This window comes from Falco biarmicus, chromosome 2 (genome assembly GCF_023638135.1).
Source record: "Falco biarmicus isolate bFalBia1 chromosome 2, bFalBia1.pri, whole genome shotgun sequence".
Classification (NCBI taxonomy): domain Eukaryota; kingdom Metazoa; phylum Chordata; class Aves; order Falconiformes; family Falconidae; genus Falco; species Falco biarmicus.
This window is the reverse complement of record NC_079289.1, coordinates 94,248,611-94,255,713: the sequence shown is the minus strand read 5'-3', so window position 1 is coordinate 94,255,713 and position 7,103 is coordinate 94,248,611.

Here is a 7,103-nt window from a genome sequence, read left to right as displayed (position 1 = left end):
GTTCTGGCACGGCATTGCGGTGTGCTTTGCCCTGTCACTCATCCTCTTCCCCCTGCGTTTCCTCCTCTGCGGCACTGCTGGAGCTGCCCTGCTGGCTGCCGCTGCCGGAGTCAGCTCTCTCCTTCCTGGGCAGCCAGTAGAGTCCAAAGAGCATGAGCAGAATTTCAGCAGCGGCCCAGAAGTACCAGTTCTGGCAGGCATTGAGGAGCATGTATTCCTGGGTGTGTCTGTGCGGCTCCTGGCTCCCCTGCTCCATCTGGTCCATCAGCCACTTCATCTCCGCGCTCAGCTGCTCCCTGTACTTCTGCATGGGGTCCTGCAAGGCGGTGTCGCTAGAGTCACCTGTCCTCATGGCAGATTGGAGGATGATCAGGGTTGTCAAGATGAGCCTCGCAGCTGTCATTGCCCTGGCTCTCTGGTGCGGCGAATGAAGAGACAGGACGCAGCTTGATGCAAGCAAATGTCAATTTATTGTACAGAAGCACGAGTTTATATACACTTTCAGAAGCCAGGAGCTTTAAACAGATTGGTTCTTGAAGCTAAGCATTGCATCCTAGGCAATCCCCGATTGGTGGTTAACTACCATCAATTAACAGCAAGGTGTTGCCTTTCCTTGGCGCCATCCTTGGTGCCATCGGTCTCCCACTCCCCTGTGCTCTGTAAACATGCCTCACCATGTTAATTGTTGTCTAGACAAGCTCGAGCACATTCCCCTCAGCTAACTGATTGCCACGCATGGTCCTAGTTTGCAGCCCGCTCCTGCACTCTGGCCCTGGCAGGACAGAGCTCCCGGGCCTCTAAACCTCCCCACAAGGAGCAGCGGGGGTGGCACAAGGGCGTCCGTGGCTTGCACAGGGAGCGCTAGGCCCAGCTGAGCCCCAGGGATGGGCTCCCGGTCCTGGCTCCCATCACAGCTGCAGCATCTGCAGCATCTGAAGCAGCACAGAGGAACCGCTTGCAGGCACAGAGGCTGCGAGGAAGCAGGGGCCTGCCTTCCGTTCACATCGTCACGGGGCGGAGGAGGAAGCACAGCACGCTACCTGGCAGGCTGTCCACGTGGATGGCGGCGTGTCTCGCCGGCAGGTCCCCAACAGTGCCTTGCTCTGCTGGAAGAATATGCCCAATGGGTGGCCTCAGGGGCACGTGCAGCAGGCGGTCGATGCAATTACCCTTGCAGGCACTCAGGTCTTGGCAGGCGCTGTCCGCTGCCGTGGCTGCATGCAGCCCTGTCAGAACTTTCTTCTTTGGAAGGGCTTGGACAATGCAGCATAGGTACCCATCATCCCCTCCAGCATCTTCCACAACCCTTCACCCGCCACTTGTGGCACTTCTTCAACGACACGACTTGATCTGGCACGGCATTGCGGTGTGCTTTGCCCTGTCACTCATCCTCTTCCCCCTGCGTTTCCTCCTCTGCGGCACTGCTGGAGCTGCCCTGCTGGTTGCCGCTGCCGGAGTCAGCTCTCTCCTTCCTGGGCAGCCAGTAGAGTCCAAAGAGCATGAGCAGAATTTCGGCAGCGGCCCAGAAGTACCAGTTTTGGCAGGCATTGAGGAGCATGTATTCCTGGGTGTGTCTGTGCGGCTCCTGGCTCCCCTCCTCCATCTGGTCCATCAGCCACTTCATCTCCGTGCTCAGCTGCTCCCTGTACTTCTGCATGGGGTCCTGCAAGGCGGTGTCGCTAGAGTCACCTGTCCTCATGGCAGATTGGAGGATGATCAGGGTTGTCAAGATGAGCCTCGCAGCCATGGCCTAGAGGAGGAGGAAGGAGAGGAGGAGCTCCTTGGTGCTGGGTGGGAGGGAGACGGCGGCTGGGGCAGCAAGGTCAGGAGAGGCAGGGGCCCAGGGACGGCTCGGAGAGGGTTTTGCGGGAGCTCGGAGGCAGCAAGGGGAAGGTTGGTGCGCGCTGCAGGGACGGCTGGGAGCACATCCTTGCAGCCCCCCGGGTGCTTGCTGAGGCTGGTAGCCCCAGGCACCTCTGTGCCCAGCCCCGAGGGTGACCCCTGCCCTGGCCAAGATGCTCCCCACAAGACCTGCGCCCTCGCTCCAGCCTTAGGAAGCCGCCTGGGGGATGGCGCATCTGCCCTGGTCCTAATGCAGCCCAGCCTTGCCCCGGCCTGCCCTACTCACCGCTGGCACAAGCCGTAATGCAGCGGTGGCGCTGCCGGGGCAGCCCTGGTGGCACCCCTCTGTAACATTTTTCTTCTGTGATGTCACAGGCGTTAGAACGCCTTGGCAACACACCACCCAGCCAGCGGCTGTCATTGCCCTGGCTCTCTGGCCCTGGCAGGACAGAGCTCCCGGGCCTCTAAACCTCCCCACAAGGAGCAGCGGGGGTGGCACAAGGGCGTCCGTGGCTTGCACAGGGAGCGCTAGGCCCAGCTGAGCCCCAGGGATGGGCTCCCGGTCCTGGCTGCCATCACAGCTGCAGCATCTGCAGCATCTGCAGCAGCACAGAGGAACCGCTTGCAGGCACAGAGGCTGCGAGGAAGCAGGGGCCTGCCTTCCGTTCACATCGTCACGGGGCGGAGGAGGAAGCACAGCACGCTACCTGGCAGGCTGTCCACGTGGATGGCGGCGTGTCTCGCCGGCAGGTCCCCAACAGTGCCTTGCTCTGCTGGAAGAATATGCCCAATGGGTGGCCTCAGGGGCACGTGCAGCAGGCGGTCGATGCAATTACCCTTGCAGGCACTCAGGTCTTGGCAGGCGCTGTCCGCTGCCGTGGCTGCATGCAGCCCTGTCAGAACTTTCTTCTTTGGAAGGGCTTGGACAATGCAGCATAGGTACCCATCATCCCCTCCAGCATCTTCCACAACCCTTCACCCGCCACTCGTGGCACTTCTTCAACGACACGACTTGATCTGGCACGGCATTGCGGTGTGCTTTGCCCTGTCACTCATCCTCTTCCCCCTGCGTTTCCTCCTCTGCGGCACTGCTGGAGCTGCCCTGCTGGTTGCCGCTGCCGGAGTCAGCTCTCTCCTTCCTGGGCAGCCAGTAGAGTCCAAAGAGCATGAGCAGAATTTCGGCAGCGGCCCAGAAGTACCAGTTTTGGCAGGCATTGAGGAGCATGTATTCCTGGGTGTGTCTGTGCGGCTCCTGGCTCCCCTCCTCCATCTGGTCCATCAGCCACTTCATCTCCGTGCTCAGCTGCTCCCTGTACTTCTGCATGGGGTCCTGCAAGGCGGTGTCGCTAGAGTCACCTGTCCTCATGGCAGATTGGAGGATGATCAGGGTTGTCAAGATGAGCCTCGCAGCCATGGCCTAGAGGAGGAGGAAGGAGAGGAGGAGCTCCTTGGTGCTGGGTGGGAGGGAGACGGCGGCTGGGGCAGCAAGGTCAGGAGAGGCAGGGGCCCAGGGACGGCTCGGAGAGGGTTTTGCGGGAGCTCGGAGGCAGCAAGGGGAAGGTTGGTGCGCGCTGCAGGGACGGCTGGGAGCACATCCTTGCAGCCCCCCGGGTGCTTGCTGAGGCTGGTAGCCCCAGGCACCTCTGTGCCCAGCCCCGAGGGTGACCCCTGCCCTGGCCAAGATGCTCCCCACAAGACCTGCGCCCTCGCTCCAGCCTTAGGAAGCCGCCTGGGGGATGGCGCATCTGCCCTGGTCCTAATGCAGCCCAGCCTTGCCCCGGCCTGCCCTACTCACCGCTGGCACAAGCCGTAATGCAGCGGTGGCGCTGCCGGGGCAGCCCTGGTGGCACCCCTCTGTAACATTTTTCTTCTGTGATGTCACAGGCGTTAGAACGCCTTGGCAACACACCACCCAGCCAGCGGCTGTCATTGCCCTGGCTCTCTGGCCCTGGCAGGACAGAGCTCCCGGGCCTCTAAACCTCCCCACAAGGAGCAGCGGGGGTGGCACAAGGGCGTCCGTGGCTTGCACAGGGAGCGCTAGGCCCAGCTGAGCCCCAGGGATGGGCTCCCGGTCCTGGCTCCCATCACAGCTGCAGCATCTGCAGCATCTGCAGCAGCACAGAGGAACCGCTTGCAGGCACAGAGGCTGCGAGGAAGCAGGGGCCTGCCTTCCGTTCACATTGTCACGGGGCGGAGGAGGAAGCACAGCACGCTACCTGGCAGGCTGTCCACGTGGATGGCGGCGTGTCTCGCCGGCAGGTCCCCAACAGTGCCTTGCTCTGCTGGAAGAATATGCCCAATGGGTGGCCTCAGGGGCACGTGCAGCAGGCGGTCGATGCAATTACCCTTGCAGGCACTCAGGTCTTGGCAGGCGCTGTCCGCTGCCGTGGCTGCATGCAGCCCTGTCAGAACTTTCTTCTTTGGAAGGGCTTGGACAATGCAGCATAGGTACCCATCATCCCCTCCAGCATCTTCCACAACCCTTCACCCGCCACTCGTGGCACTTCTTCAACGACACGACTTGATCTGGCACGGCATTGCGGTGTGCTTTGCCCTGTCACTCATCCTCTTCCCCCTGCGTTTCCTCCTCTGCGGCACTGCTGGAGCTGCCCTGCTGGTTGCCGCTGCCGGAGTCAGCTCTCTCCTTCCTGGGCAGCCAGTAGAGTCCAAAGAGCATGAGCAGAATTTCGGCAGCGGCCCAGAAGTACCAGTTCTGGCAGGCATTGAGGAGCATGTATTCCTGGGTGTGTCTGTGCGGCTCCTGGCTCCCCTCCTCCATCTGGTCCATCAGCCACTTCATCTCCGTGCTCAGCTGCTCCCTGTACTTCTGCATGGGGTCCTGCAAGGCGGTGTCGCTAGAGTCACCTGTCCTCATGGCAGATTGGAGGATGATCAGGGTTGTCAAGATGAGCCTCGCAGCCATGGCCTAGAGGAGGAGGAAGGAGAGGAGGAGCTCCTTGGTGCTGGGTGGGAGGGAGACGGCGGCTGGGGCAGCAAGGGCAAGAGAGGCAGGGGCCCAGGGACGGCTCGGAGAGGGTTTTGCGGGAGCTCGGAGGCAGCAAGGGGAAGGTTGGTGCGCGCTGCAGGGACGGCTGGGAGCACATCCTTGCAGCCCCCCGGGTGCTTGCTGAGGCTGGTAGCCCCAGGCACCTCTGTGCCCAGCCCCGAGGGTGACCCCTGCCCTGGCCAAGATGCTCCCCACAAGACCTGCGCCCTCGCTCCAGCCTTAGGAAGCAGCCTGGGGGATGGCGCATCTGCCCTGGTCCTAATGCAGCCCAGCCTTGCCCCGGCCTGCACTACTCACCGCTGGCACAAGCCGTAATGCAGCGGTGGCGCTGCCGGGGCAGCCCTGGTGGCACCCCTCTGTAACATTTTTCTTCTGTGATGTCACAGGCGTTAGAACGCCTTGGCAACACACCACCCAGCCAGCGGCTGTCATTGCCCTGGCTCTCTGGCCCTGGCAGGACAGAGCTCCCGGGCCTCTAAACCTCCCCACAAGGAGCAGTGGGGGTGGCACAAGGGCGTCCGTGGCTTGCACAGGGAGCGCTAGGCCCAGCTGAGCCCCAGGGATGGGCTCCCGGTCCTGGCTCCCATCACAGCTGCAGCATCTGCAGCATCTGCAGCAGCACAGAGGAACCGCTTGCAGGCACAGAGGCTGCGAGGAAGCAGGGGCCTGCCTTCCGTTCACATCGTCACGGGGCGGAGGAGGAATCACAGCACACTGCCTGGCAGGTTGCCCACGTGGATGGCGGCGTGTCTCGCCGGGAGGTCCCCAACAGTGCCTTGCTCTGCTGGAAGAATATGCCCAATGGGTGGCCTCAGGGGCACGTGCAGCAGGCGGTCGATGCAATTACCCTTGCAGGCACTCAGGTCTTGGCAGGCGCTGTCCGCTGCCGTGGCTGCATGCAGCCCTGTCAGAACTTTCTTCTTTGGAAGGGCTTGGACAATGCAGCATAGGTACCCATCATCCCCTCCAGCATCTTCCACAACCCTTCACCCGCCACTCGTGGCACTTCTTCAACGACACGACTTGATCTGGCACGGCATTGCGGTGTGCTTTGCCCTGTCACTCATCCTCTTCCCCCTGCGTTTCCTCCTCTGCGGCACTGCTGGAGCTGCCCTGCTGGCTGCCGCTGCCGGAGTCAGCTCTCTCCTTCCTGGGCAGCCAGTAGAGTCCAAAGAGCATGAGCAGAATTTCAGCAGCGGCCCAGAAGTACCAGTTCTGGCAGGCATTGAGGAGCATGTATTCCTGGGTGTGTCTGTGCGGCTCCTGGCTCCCCTGCTCCATCTGGTCCATCAGCCACTTCATCTCCGCGCTCAGCTGCTCCCTGTACTTCTGCATGGGGTCCTGCAAGGCGGTGTCGCTAGAGTCACCTGTCCTCATGGCAGATTGGAGGATGATCAGGGTTGTCAAGATGAGCCTCGCAGCTGTCATTGCCCTGGCTCTCTGGTGCGGCGAATGAAGAGACAGGACGCAGCTTGATGCAAGCAAATGTCAATTTATTGTACAGAAGCACGAGTTTATATACACTTTCAGAAGCCAGGAGCTTTAAACAGATTGGTTCTTGAAGCTAAGCATTGCATCCTAGGCAATCTCCGATTGGTGGTTAACTACCATCAATTAACAGCAAGGTGTTGCCTTTCCTTGGCGCCATCCTTGGTGCCATCGGTCTCCCACTCCCCTGTGCTCTGTAAACATGCCTCACCATGTTAATTGTTGTCTAGACAAGCTCGAGCACATTCCCCTCAGCTAACTGATTGCCACGCATGGTCCTAGTTTGCAGCCCGCTCCTGCACTCTGGCCCTGGCAGGACAGAGCTCCCGGGCCTCTAAACCTCCCCACAAGGAGCAGCGGGGGTGGCACAAGGGCGTCCGTGGCTTGCACAGGGAGCGCTAGGCCCAGCTGAGCCCCAGGGATGGGCTCCCGGTCCTGGCTCCCATCACAGCTGCAGCATCTGCAGCATCTGCAGCAGCACAGAGGAACCGCTTGCAGGCACAGAGGCTGCGAGGAAGCAGGGGCCTGCCTTCCGTTCACATCGTCACGGGGCGGAGGAGGAAGCACAGCACACTGCCTGGCAGGCTGTCCACGTGGATGGCGGCGTGTCTCGCCGGCAGGTCCCCAACAGTGCCTTGCTCTGCTGGAAGAATATGCCCAATGGGTGGCCTCAGGGGCACGTGCAGCAGGCGGTCGATGCAATTACCCTTGCAGGCACTCAGGTTTTGGCAGGCGCTGTCCGCTGCCGTGGCTGCATGCAGCCCTG